Genomic DNA, 13,445 nt, shown 5'->3' with positions numbered 1-13,445 from the left:
GATGCCTTGGAGTTGATTATAAAAAGAAGATATTAAAAGGCTTGGTTGTACAATAGAATGGCCTCGATAGAATGGAAAGAGGGGAAGGTAAGATGCATGGATAAAGTATAGCAAGCTAATGATTTGACCCACTGGGGAACACTATATTTCACTGTAAACCTTCTCAATCTCTACGCTGTGCAGGCACCACTCGCAGCCTTTTACTTTACTGAAAAAGTTTTCCAAGGTAAAAAGTGTACCTCAAAACATAAGCGTGCTTCTCAGGATTCTTTCAGGGCAATATCTAGCTTGGATTGAGTGCCTCTAAGCTACAAGACATCAAGCTTCTTAATGATTTCATACATGTGATATCATCTCTACATCATGGATTTATTCTGTTTGATGATGTGGATTTTCAACCCAAACATCATTGCTTTTTCATTAGGAAAATGATATGTACAGTTCAAATTATACAAATAAATTAAATTTAATAAGTTTATAAAATTATAACTTTTTAGGAGAGGTATTGTGTTAGTTGTGATCATGGGTTTGTGTCTTTGTTGATCTAAAGTACTCTTCATTTGGACTTCACTATTGATAGTTAGAAATGAGGTCTCTAATTTACAATTTCACCTATTCATAGTTCTAGATTCTTCAGATTAGATTAAATGGTTAAATGGTTGAAAAAGTAGGATGATCTCATATACTAAACGGTTAAAGTGTTGGAAAATGTGGATGATTGCCACATATTCTGATTCTCTTAAATTCATCTTAAAGAAACACATCAGTTCATGTCAATAGAGTTTATAATTATGTGTGTCAAGTTTTTGTTTTGCTAGTTCTAGTGGAAGAGACCAAATATTTGCCCATGCTAACTTCGAGCACCTAGATTTCCTAAACCATAAGTCGAATTATGCCAATTCTTTTGGTCTACCTCCATAGGTCACTCAAGAGCTTAAAGCTAAGGCTTTACCATTTGGACATTTACAGATTTCCCTGTAGAGGTTGTGGAGTGCAGAGTGGTCAAAAAGTGTCATTTTAAAACATTCTCCCGATATCCATTATGTTCACCACCCAATAGTCTCTCACAAAAATAAATAAAATCACTTTTAGCACAAATGGATCAATCAACAACCAAAAAAGATTTAAAAAAAATGATTAACTATTAGTACATGTATTATAGGCTATTAGTACAGGTGTTATCATTTTTTGAGCCTTTTTAAAACAGTATTTGCGGGTATCTATCACGAAACCCTAGGGGGTCATTAGCCCCCTTGGCGACTATTGGGTCTCTTCCCCTACTAGAAATTGATTCATTCATAGGAAAAAGAGTGTGTCCCTTTGTGTATTGTGGCTTTTTCTTTAGATATTTTTATGTTTTCTAGTGGAGGGTTTTTATACGGATCCAAATATTACCGAACCCTCTTTAATTAAGAATCAAGGATTTGATTCGTTTATATTGATCATTTTTCAAAGTTAACCATGTGGGAGAGGACCCTATTTGTTGAGCAACCTAACTTGGTTCTTACATTATCCAATATGATGCCACATTAGTATGTATTTTGACAAGGTGTCCAAAATGGCCCCAAAAAGGCAAGCTATAGTTTTAGGCCAAGTCAATTTTATTTTAATAAGAATGTGTCATCAAAAGATTTTGGTTGGTCATTATAATACTAAAAATTGAATATTAAATAAAGAAACACTATTCAACTATTGTAATGCGCTCATCTAATGTGTCTCTCACCTAGATCTAGTTTTTCTTCTTATAGCTAAGATTGAATTACATGATAACTATATCTTTACCTTCAACTTCTTCAACAAAGTCATTAAAAGATTAATCAAAAATATATCATCCTCTTCATTTTGATTCAATTGAATTACAATCTTTTTGCTAAGATATTACTTTTAAGTAGTATAAATAATGTTTTCTCATTAAAATAAGACATTTTGTAAATGTTTATGATTATAATATTTATTTTCTTATTAGAATTGGATAAAATTATATAAATTTAAGAATCAAACAATTATTAGCAATTTCACATCATATATGTATAAACATAATACGTCTGTCTATTTTCACAAATTAAAAAAGGATATTTTTATATGTAAATACAACTTTTAGATAAAGAAAGTTAACATTTGAAATATTTTATTTTTTATTTTCAAAACAGAAATATATCTTAGATATATTATGGTTGAATAAATATTTTAAATTTAAATCATAATATTCTTTACTATTTTAATTATAACTGTTAGAATGGGTATAAGCTCATTTTAGAGGCAAAATGAGAATATGTATTCCTATTCCCTATTCTAATTGACTAACCAAACAAAAAATAGAAAATTTATTCCAAATTGTATATTCCTATTCAAGTTACCAAACAAGCTTAACAAACTCTTAAGAAGTTAAGTTTTCAATATAAAATTACAATTGATCATCCAATACCATTGGATCCACTTAATTTTCTGATTCTAATTAACAGTCATTATAAAATTATATATTTAAATATTTCAAATGATACAAATTAAATAAGATATAAACTCAAACTTATAAAAGACTGTCATAATAGATTAACTATGTAGGAAAAAATTGATCTCTTGTTAAGAATATCAAGTTCTAATGACAGAAAATATTTTCGCAGTTCGAAAAACAAAACTGACAAATGTGTAAGAAGAGCTAAAGGAGTTAGCACAATAAATAAAACAACATAAGCACTGGTTAATTGTTATGGCTTATATTTCTTCCAAGTTGTTAAAGAGCAATTATGAGTAATGCTGCGTAGTTGTTTTTAGTGCATAATTGTTTGTCGATAAATTCCCAATGCTCGTTGACTTGTAACTTGGACAATCAAAGAGGCTGTCAAGCAATGCAGGATTGGTTTGTACTGCCATCATTCCATTCTTACTATTACACCCATTATGGTAGTTTAGATGCATTGGCTATACAAAATTAAATTTATAATACGAAACAAAGAATATAGTGGTGACTTTAAACTGCTTTCATTGTTTTATAAAAACACATTTAAGCCTGAAAGAAATGAGTGACCCTAATTTTCCTAAGATTATATCCACAGGGAGCAATCAAAAATAGAAGTTAAAGAGCTGAAAAATAGAATTTCTAACCTCTGTCATTCTCACACTATACGATTACTTCGGATAGAATTCAAAGATTCTGTTTCAGTTTAGAAGTAGAGGCCTCCATAAAAAAGTTATGAATACTAAGATTGAACGTAATTCAGTAGTTGAAAAGTCTAAATATTTCAATCTATGCTTATCCATCTCTTCAAAATTGTTGTTTCATATTGAAGCATGAATATTTTCGAACCAAGTTTGGACTATTGGGAAGCATAATGAGATGTGGGGTCACATCCTAGAAAATGAGCTCAACTCATTAGATTTGATTGGTTTTGAAAATATTCAGAGTTTCTTCACAAAGTTCAAGGCTTTAAAAGTTCAATTGAAAGATTGTGGAATTGACAAATCCACACAAGAAAGAAAACTAATCCTCTGCTATTTTTTGTCAAAATTGGATCACAATATGTTTTGTTTGTCTCTTCTTTGCACACAATCAAGCTTATGATAGGAAAAGTTGGAAGATGCTCACTCTTGATGCTTTCATCGAGTTTTTGATACATGAGCAAGATAAGATCATAAAAATGGGTACTCTAAAAAGTTCTAAAGCTCATGCTCTTTTTGTTCATACAAACAAGTAAGAAGAGGAATTCAAAACAATCCAAGACAAATAAGAAGAAGTTGGATGAGCCTTGTAGTTTCTGTGGTAAGGTAGGACATGTAGTCAACAGATGTTGTATGGGACCAGAGGCCTTGGAGAAGCCTATACAACAATATCAAATTCTAGTCTCTAAGCCTTCTTCATCATAGACAAGCCAAGCTCATTCTCTTACTACATGGGCCTTACCTTCATTTCCTCTTTGGTGACACTTGTTTTAGTGGACTTCTCATGCCTCTTCATGCTAATGTTTAATTGGTTTCATATTTGATAAATTTTTTTTTTTTTTGACAATTGGCAATTGTATTTTTAACCAACAATTTATTTTTGCATGGTTGAGTAGTGTCATTATGATCAATCATATAGGTTCATGTGCCTTCTACATCTAGCTACCCTTAAACATCACACACTAAGAAAAAAATTAAGTTTATCAAAATAAGTCAACTTTGACTATTTAACATTTTTAGTATAGGAATGAAGCTTTAGTGTGTGATGTTTAAGTGTTTTGTCTACATTCTTGGCTAATAGATGATTTCCCTTTTATTTTTCATCTATTAATTGTTTGGGGCCACCTATGCAGATTATTATCTTTGTAACTTTGATTGACATATTTTTTCCGTTGTTTTTCATCTACTCACTTTTTGAATAGTTTTGTTAGGGGCACTCATACAAATTGATCCTGATATTTGTTCTGATTTCACCGAAGTCTCTTCATTTAGCACTATGGTGGTTATCATTTGATAGATGTCCATAGTTTTCTCATCAAAAAGAATTTTTAGTTGCATCTCATGTTAGTTTTGAGGGGAGGGTTGGGAGTGGAGGTTGTTCCTACTAGGTTTTCCCTCTTTCTCATTAGTTTTTATTCTCCTTAGTTGGAATTGGGTGTGGGGTGGAAATCTTAGCATTATTAATTCCAACCATCAATTTAATTCAATCTTCACAGTAATCTGCTAGTGACATTGACTTATACTTCAGTTCAAAAGTTGATTTCTAGAAGACCGAGTCTGATCCAACTTCTCCTACAATCTATTGCATAAATTTCTCTGTAATTGTAGGATTTCATACACTAACTATGAACATCATTTGATGATAACTCTTAACATCATTACCATAATGTGTAGTTATATACTATAGCTCTGAGTATTGCAATTCATGTTATTTCATTTTTATTATAGAATTAATGTTAAATTCACTATGTGATGCTTGTTTTTCTCTGTTCTTTCCTGCAATTTTGGCTTCTATTTTTACCCATTCAAGTTGCCCTCAAAACAATCCACGGCATTCTCTTTGTTCAATATCACTGGTATGATGATTTAGATATAAATAGCTTGAAATTTCTTGTTTAAATTATAAGTACGCTTGTCATCATCGACATCTTTCATTGTGGGGATTCTTGTGAATCTTTTACAATGCATTGTTCCCCACTTTTAAAAAAGAATTGTTTTTTCTATGGACAATTCCGAGCCACAATTGACTTCTTCCACTATCTTTTGTTCTGAGGTAATATTTGTCTTGTTTCAATATTATATTTGAGTGACATCGCCATTATTCTGAGCATACGCAGAATATGAGAAAGTATTTTTCCGTTTTTAGGAATGATACCTTTTCGTTCCAAAGAATCCTCCAATTATTTTACTCCTTTCTTTCGAAACAGTGATCTCCATGGCTTAAAAAGAACAGGTCCAAATCGATACTGATATGAGCTGATTTTATATAAAACTTGGACCATTGCAACGGTTGAAAAAAAGTAGCAGAATCTTGAAACAGATAATACAATCTTGTCCACTTCAGAATGTTTAGCTAAGACAAAGACAAGGCATTGACGTGGGTCTTCATCTACAGCAAAAGGTTTCCAGGTAATGCTCATCAATCTTACCTTTTTAGTACTTTAGACAAATTTATCCTGCGCCATCATCAAATAAGATAAACTCGGTTCAGTGCAAGATTTGTACCATGTAGATTTGAAAGTGAAGCATCTGTTGTATAAATATGTATGTAATGAAAGCTAATATGCGTTCAGTGGCCCCATTTTAAAGATACAGACAATGTAAACTCAATAGTGGAAAAAATACGAGTGTGCTAATGGGCATCAATATTTAATATAAAAGATTTCAGTACCCTATTTAAGGTTTTGTTATCACCATCGTCAAAATAGCTGAAATCCATCACCCAAAAGAAAGTACCAATGTCAGATTATGCGAGGATATCTAAGTTAGATTAAGCGTGATATCAAAATCAAATCATAGTGGGAAATTTGGAAAAGACGAGATTGCATTAATGGGCATCAATATTCAATTAACAAGATATCATTTTTGTTTCGTTTTATGATTCATCATAGAAAGAAAGGAGATAAAATATATGAACTTGTTTTTGTCAATGTTTGAGATCATATTATGATGTATCATTCACAAGAAAGTGATAAATTGCACAGTATATGGAGGTTAAAAAATGTCTATCCAATATCTAATATGGATCAAATGTTTATTATAAATATTTTGTAATGTATGAAAGATATTGATTTTTCTAAGCATTTTAAGTGTTGTATAAATGATGTCTAAAAATTGTTCATCTAGTACAAAAAAGATCATAATTTCTAGTGGGCTTAAAGTACATTAATAACAAAAATATTTCAATAGACATTGATATTTGAGTGAAATTTTTATTTTTATTTTCTTATTTGATCCATTAGATCAACAAAATAAGAGGCAACACATGATCTTTCTTTTAATTATTTGAAATCACAATATGAAATCTCTTATCCAAAAGTAACTAAGGTATCAAAATCAGTGGATTTTGTCTAAAAATTGTAAGACTAAGAACTAATTATTATCCTATGATAACAATTTGAATTTCTAAAAAATATCAAAATTGATAGTGGCCAAAGTGAAATAAAAAAAAAAACTATACCAATAAGCATAGATATTTGATTGCAAATAAATTATTTTTGTTTTCCTTTGCCATCCATACATACAAATTTTCTTATAATTATTTGAAATTATGATTAGAAATCTCTTGTCCAAAACTAGCAAAAGTATCAAATTCAATAATGAATGACGTGCACTTAGAAGAGTACAAGAATACAATGAAGATTACTATTTTACATAAAATATTTGGTTTTTCCTTCATTATACCATTCACCATTAAGATGAGAGAAAATATATATGATATTGAAGATAATAACAAATGACAAAATGTATGAAGATTGCTAAGAAGGGAAGGAGTTGTTATATGTCCAGTGATTCTATTTCAAAACTAAAGATAATATCAAAATCAAATCATAATGGACAAGGTAGAAAAAACAAGAATGCATTAATGAACATTAATAATCAAATAAAATGATTTTGTTCTTGTTTTCTCATATGATTTATCATGAAAATGAAAGATCAAATGATTTTTCTTATTAAAGTCAAAATGCATCATCTAAAAGAAACTAATAAATGTCAAAGTGTTTGAAGACTGAGAATGGCCATCTAGTATCTAAAATGCAAAAATATATACTATTAAATTTATATAATGTATAGAAAACATTGATTTCTTTGTACATCTTAAGTGCTAGATAGACATTGTCTAAAAATTGTTAGGATTGAGAGCCCATATTTATACAATTAGCACACTTCAAATTTATAGAAAATATCATAATTGAAAGTGGAAAAAATATAAGAAAAACATTAATGAACATCATATTTGATTGAAAACATTTGATTTCTATTTTCATGTATGATTTGTTATTCTAGATAAGAGAGAGTGTATGATATTCTTATAATTATTTGATATCACACCAAAAAGCTATCATCCAAAAGTAACAAAAGTATAACAATCAATAGTGTGTGAAGTGCAAAAGAACAATAACAATCATATGAGAAATTTATCATCCAAAACTTACAAAAGTATGATAATCGATAGTGAGTGAAGTGTAAAAGAATAAGAAAAATCATACGAGAAATCTATCATCCAAAACTAACAAAAGTGTGACAATTGATAGTGAGTGAAGTGAGAAAGAACAAGAACAATCGTATGAAAAATCTACCATCTAAATCTAACAAAAGTGTGAGAATCAATAGAGAGTGAAGTGGAAAAGAACAAGAACAATCGTATGAGAAATCTATCATCCAACACTAACAAAAAGTATGACAATCGATAGTGAGTGAAATGCAAAAGAATAGGAAAAATCATGCAAGGAATCTATCCTCCAAAGCTAAAAAAAAGTATGAGATTCGATAGTAAGTGAAGTGAAAAAGAACAAGAACAATCATACGAGAAATCTGTCTTCCAAAACTAACAAAAGTATGAGAATCGATAGTGAGTGAAGCGTGGAAGAACAAGAACAATCATATGAAAAATATACCATCCAAATCTAACAAAAGTATTGGAATCGATAGTGAGTGAAGTGCAAAAGAACAATAAAAATTGTACAAGAAATCTATCATCCAACACTAAAAAAATGTATGAGAATCGATAATGAGTGAAGTGCAAAAGAACAAGAACAATCATATGAGAAATCTATCATCCAAAACTAACAAAAGCATGAGAATCAATAATAAGTGAAGTGCAAAAGAATAAGAACAATCATACGAGAAATCTATCATCCAAAACTAACAAAAGTATCAAAATCGATAGTACATGAAGTGCAAAAAACAAGAACATGAGTAATAAAAAAAAGAACACCGGTATTTCTTAGAAACATTTTATTTCTCTTTTCATTATATGATTCATCATTAAGATGAGAGAAGAGCATACTAATTTTCTTTTACAATGTTCGAGATCCCTCATCCAAAAGAGAGAGTAAGAAAGGAAAGAAAACAAAATGTGAGTATTCCCAAAGTCAATTGACATAACCATTTGATTGCAAATATATCATGGACATAACTATTTGATTGAAAATATATGATGTTTGTTTTCTTATATGATTTAGTATTCAAATAAGAGAAATCATACGATTTTCTTGTAGTTATTTGATATCATCTATCATCCAAAACTAACAAAAGTATCATGAGAATGGATAGTGCATGAAGTACAAAAGAACAAAAACATAATGAACATTAGTATGAATTGTGAAAGAACACAATGAACATCAGCATGAAAAACAAAAGAAGAACACAATGGACATCGATATATTTCATTGGAAAGATATGATTTTTCTTTCATTATACTATTCATCATTAAGACGAGAGAATCAATGGTGTGTGAATTGCAAAGAACAAGAACAATCATAATTATTTGATATCACACGATAAATCTATCATCCAAAGTCAGCAAAATTATCAGAATTGATAGTACTTGAAGTACCAAAGAATAAGAACATAATAAACTATGATAATTTGACTTGCTGTGAAGATTATCTCCTACTCATCAACATATCAAACGTCAACATGAACTCCAAAAGAACACCACAATAGACACCAACATTTCACTAGAAAGATTTAATTTCTCTTTCATTATGTAATTCATCATTAAGATGAGGGAAGAACATACTATTTTTCTTATACAATGTTCGAGAGGTCCCCCATCCGACAGAGAGAGTAAGAAAGAAAAACAGAGAGCAAGAGAGCATTCCCAAAGTCAAAGTTCTGGTTTCAATCAGACAAGATTGTTGAGGTGGAGAGAGGTGGAAGTGACCTTGCGGGACTCCTTGGCGTACTTGAGAAGACAGGTGACAGCAAAGGCCGTCCAGTCCCAAGCGTGGAGAACGAGGAAAGTCCCGATCCCAGCAATCAAGCCATAAGAGATAGAGTAAGTGAGGGGCATGAGAAGCATGGTAATGAAAGCGGGCACGGCCTGGCGCATGTCGTCCCACTGGATGTCCGTAACAGCCTTCATCATCATAACGCCCACCAGAACAAGCGGAGGCCCGACTGCCCACGGCGGAATGGCCGCGAGCAACGGGGTGAAGAAGAGGGCCAGGAAGAAATAGAATCCCACCACGATAGCCGTCACCCCCGTTCGCCCTCCCTCACGAATTCCCGTGGAGGACTCGATGAAAACGGCAACGGGAGAGCTCCCCAACGCAGAGCCCACAACGATGGCAGCACCGTCGCTCATGAAGGCGAAATACTGGCCTTCGAACTCCCCCTTGTCGTCCATGAAACCGGCGAACCTCGCCATGGAATGCAACGTGCCGGTCGTGTCGAGCAAGTCGACATACAAGAACGTCACCAGGGCAATCCAGACTTCCGACTTTCTGAACTCCGAGAAGCTGAAGGCGCCCAACGTTGTCTCGATTCGGTGCACGTCCACCACCTTTTTGAAATACTGGAACGACCGGTCACCCTGCGGGGAGTCCGGGAAGTATGTGACAGCGGTGCCTCGGAGCCATGAAACTAGAGTAACGACCACGATGCCGTAGATCATGGCGCCTTTTATGTTCTTGATCAGGCAGTAGCTTATGATCACAAAGCCCACCACGCCTAGCCAGAATGTTGGGCTCTCCATTCGGTGGCTCAGGCATAGGATGTCGCCCGAGGCGGCTGCCCCTGGGAGGATGGCCAAGCCTGTGGTGGTTTCGGCAATCGGAACCACCCGGGCTTTGTACTGGGTGGGACAAGCGGCAAGGCCGAGCAAGGTCGAGGGGCTGAATCCGATGAGCCCTATCCCTTGGTTGGCCTGGAGGCCGATGAATGCGAGGAAGAGCCCTATGCCGGCAGCCGCAGAGAGTCGAACCGGCTTGGGTATGAGCTTCCCAAGCCGGGCTCGGAGCCCGAATGCTGAGATCAACAGGAACAAACAACCTTCCAGGAACACCGCGGCGAGCGCCCCCCTGTAGGACACCTTCCCAGAGCCGTGGAACCCTACAACGTCGTAGGCAAAGTAGGCATTAGCGCCCATGCCGGGTGCAAGCGCCAAGGGGAGGTTGGCAAACGCTCCCATAATGAAGCAACCCACCATGGAAGACACCACGGTCGCTACTATGAGATCCCTCCGGGTTCTCTCCAAGCATTGCTCATACCCTGGGTTGAGAGGCGGGAACTTGCACTCCACCCCGGGGTTCACGAGCCTGAGCCCCTGGGTCTCGTTTGCGCAGTCGCGGACCGAGACCTGAGGTACATTGCACACTTTTGTGCAATCTGCTACACTGCATGTTCCACCAGAGTCTGCCAAGATGCTTGCATTCACTGCCAGAATGTATGCCATTGTGAGGAATGTGGCTGTCCCAGCTCTCACTTCTTTTGTGAAGCAGGTCTTCCTCGCCTCCATTTTGAAGTACCTTCCCACAAAACTCTTGCTGATCTTGTCATTCATCTTGGCCTCCCCTTCAACCCATCTTCTCCCTAAGCTCTTAGCAAACTCACAGAAATATAAACCCATTCTAGAAGCTATTCTAAGCTACGCTTATGGCGTTTGATCAGAATACAAAACCAGTTGCGGAAAGAGAAGTAAAATGCATCGGATGCTTCTTTGCTTATATAATCTCGAGTCCACTTTGTGTTTAATACCACTTGCAGGCTTTCAAGATTTAAAAAAATGCAAAGATCCCTCCATGGAATGAATGTAGTAGTCCCAGGTATCGGATAATGTGAAGGAATTTTTCTTTTAACTTTTTCTTCACCACAGGACTGCCCGTTTCTTCAAAAGATGTTTTTAAAGTGTTTTTAAGCTCGCCCTTTTCCTATCCTTTTGTTTGTTCTAGAGCCCAATGCACTGCTCATGCCTTGTTTCTTTATAATAGATTTGCAATCATTCTGTCCAGATGCTACAAACCATATCGTCATATATCATTAGAAAAAGCTCGGACTCCATTCCAAGTAGCATCTACTTTTGTTTTTGCCAAATTCAATGTTAATCATATAATAAAGATGCGGTCCCATTAACTAATGATAAGGATGCAGGTCCAAGGTGGAGGTGCTTGGTGTCCAAAGTTCGTATTCTCAAGATAACTTTATAGAATTGAAAAAATTGTAGGAATGATTCTATTCTTTATTGCTAAATGGGAGTTTTACATATATATAGCTTATATATATTCGGGTTGTTTTGGAAAAGAGTCATTATAGAGATTCAATTTTGACACTATTCTTCTCTAATGACTTAATCAAATGTTGTACACAGTACATATATCACATTCTTATTCTTAAAATAGTTCTTTAGAATTGAAAAAATCATAAGAATATTTTTCAGTCTTATTTATTAAATATGATTTTAAACACATAATCTAATATTCCTTGAAAGACTAAGTAATATTTCAATATAAAAAAAATTGTAGTATTTCATGAGTTAAAAAAGGACTTGTAAATATAGGATTTGCTTGACGTAATCAAATTGCACAAAGCTTGAATATTCTGGTGAAGCTCTACCGATTTCTTTGGTGGGAATGTGGGCAGTATAGGTAGGATAATTTCTATGGTAGGAATGCATCTATCAAGTATAGCCTATTTTTGTTGTATTTTAATTTTTTAAGTTCATGAGTTTTCACTTACAGTTAGTGGGAACACAAGTATAGGCTAGGCTTGCGGGAATGTTGTCAATAATCTATTTTTGACAATTTCACTAAGTGTGTAGGAATGCGAGAGTGAAGGTAACATTATTGTTTAATTAAAATTAACACACACTTCAGTTTGGTGCTTAAAAGAAATAAATGTATGCCAAACACAACACCTCACACTTCATTTTTTGCACTTAAAAATAACAAAAGTTAAAATCAATGCAACAAACTCTTGAAGAGACAATAAACAATGCTATGATTCACATTTTGACTTGAGCTTAAAATGAACATAAATGTCATGAATGCTTAAGGGAAGTAAGCACAACTTACTACTAACCAAGTTTTCCTTTCAAGCACTCATTTTACAAAAAGAACCTTGCATGCTAATCAAAAGTGTTTGAATTCATAGATAGAGAACACTTAGGACTAATTAATTATCAATTTGGAACGAACTCTTCTTGGTGTGTTTAAAGGAGTATTTTTCAACACTATCTTGAGCTCACCATATTGCATTTTCATAGCACCTTTTAGACATGTGACGTGAAGAAAACTTGCTTGTATCTATATCCCCTCACCTCACCTTCAGAAAACATAGGTCAAGAGAAAGATACAGTAGGTTTTGATTCACTTCTAAAGATACATGTCTAGTGGGAATGTTCTTCCTTGTTAGAGAATGACCGAGAACTAGTGACACCTAGATTGATATATAAATAAGGCATTGAGTAAATTCTTGCCTCATCCCCTCAATCTTAGTCGATTCATGTTGATGGTAAACTAGGGTAGGTAAGTCTTCCTACAATTTTGGCATGATCAACTAGGCTTTTAAGTGAATCATGTGCATACAAACCAATTGGGGGGATTCCATGACTGAATATGAACCAACTTAGTATCCACCCCTTTTTCCTTGGTATATTGTTCATGGTACAAGAGAACATTTGGCTTCCCTAAATATACTCATCAGTCATGTTTCCCTTGGTATAGGGATAAGGCTGCTTGGACTTTATCTCCAAGAGCCATCAACCCCATAGAAAGGGGCTTCCATTTTTCATACCTTGAATATTCTATTACATTTAACTTATTTATATTCATCTTTGCATCAACTTACCTCTTAGATTAAGAGGGACACAACACATGAGAATCAAGAAACATCAAGAATGGGATCCTCCTTATGGACCCATGAATAGTGTATTGTGAACAAATGATCCTAGGGATAATGTGTGTTTTGAAGTGTATTCTTTGTGACATGACCTAGTGATAACATTTTTTGAACATAATTAATATTTACTTTTTATCAAACGAAATTCCATAAAAGATCACTTGTTT

At 34.0% G+C, this 13,445-nt stretch overlaps 1 pseudogene; it reads right to left on the bottom strand.

Annotated features, from left to right (window-relative positions):
- Positions 1-9,114: 9,114 nt before the first annotated feature.
- Positions 9,115-11,413, bottom strand: LOC149548000 (adenine/guanine permease AZG1 pseudogene; annotated as a pseudogene).
- Between the last annotated feature and the right edge of the window lie 2,032 nt (positions 11,414-13,445).

This window comes from Cupressus sempervirens, chromosome 7, assembly GCF_028749045.1.
Source record: "Cupressus sempervirens isolate cs-2001-9-10 chromosome 7, ASM2874904v1, whole genome shotgun sequence".
NCBI lineage: Eukaryota > Viridiplantae > Streptophyta > Pinopsida > Cupressales > Cupressaceae > Cupressus > Cupressus sempervirens.
The sequence above is the reverse complement of the archived record's forward strand: the minus strand, read 5'-3'. Positions and strand labels throughout refer to the sequence as shown.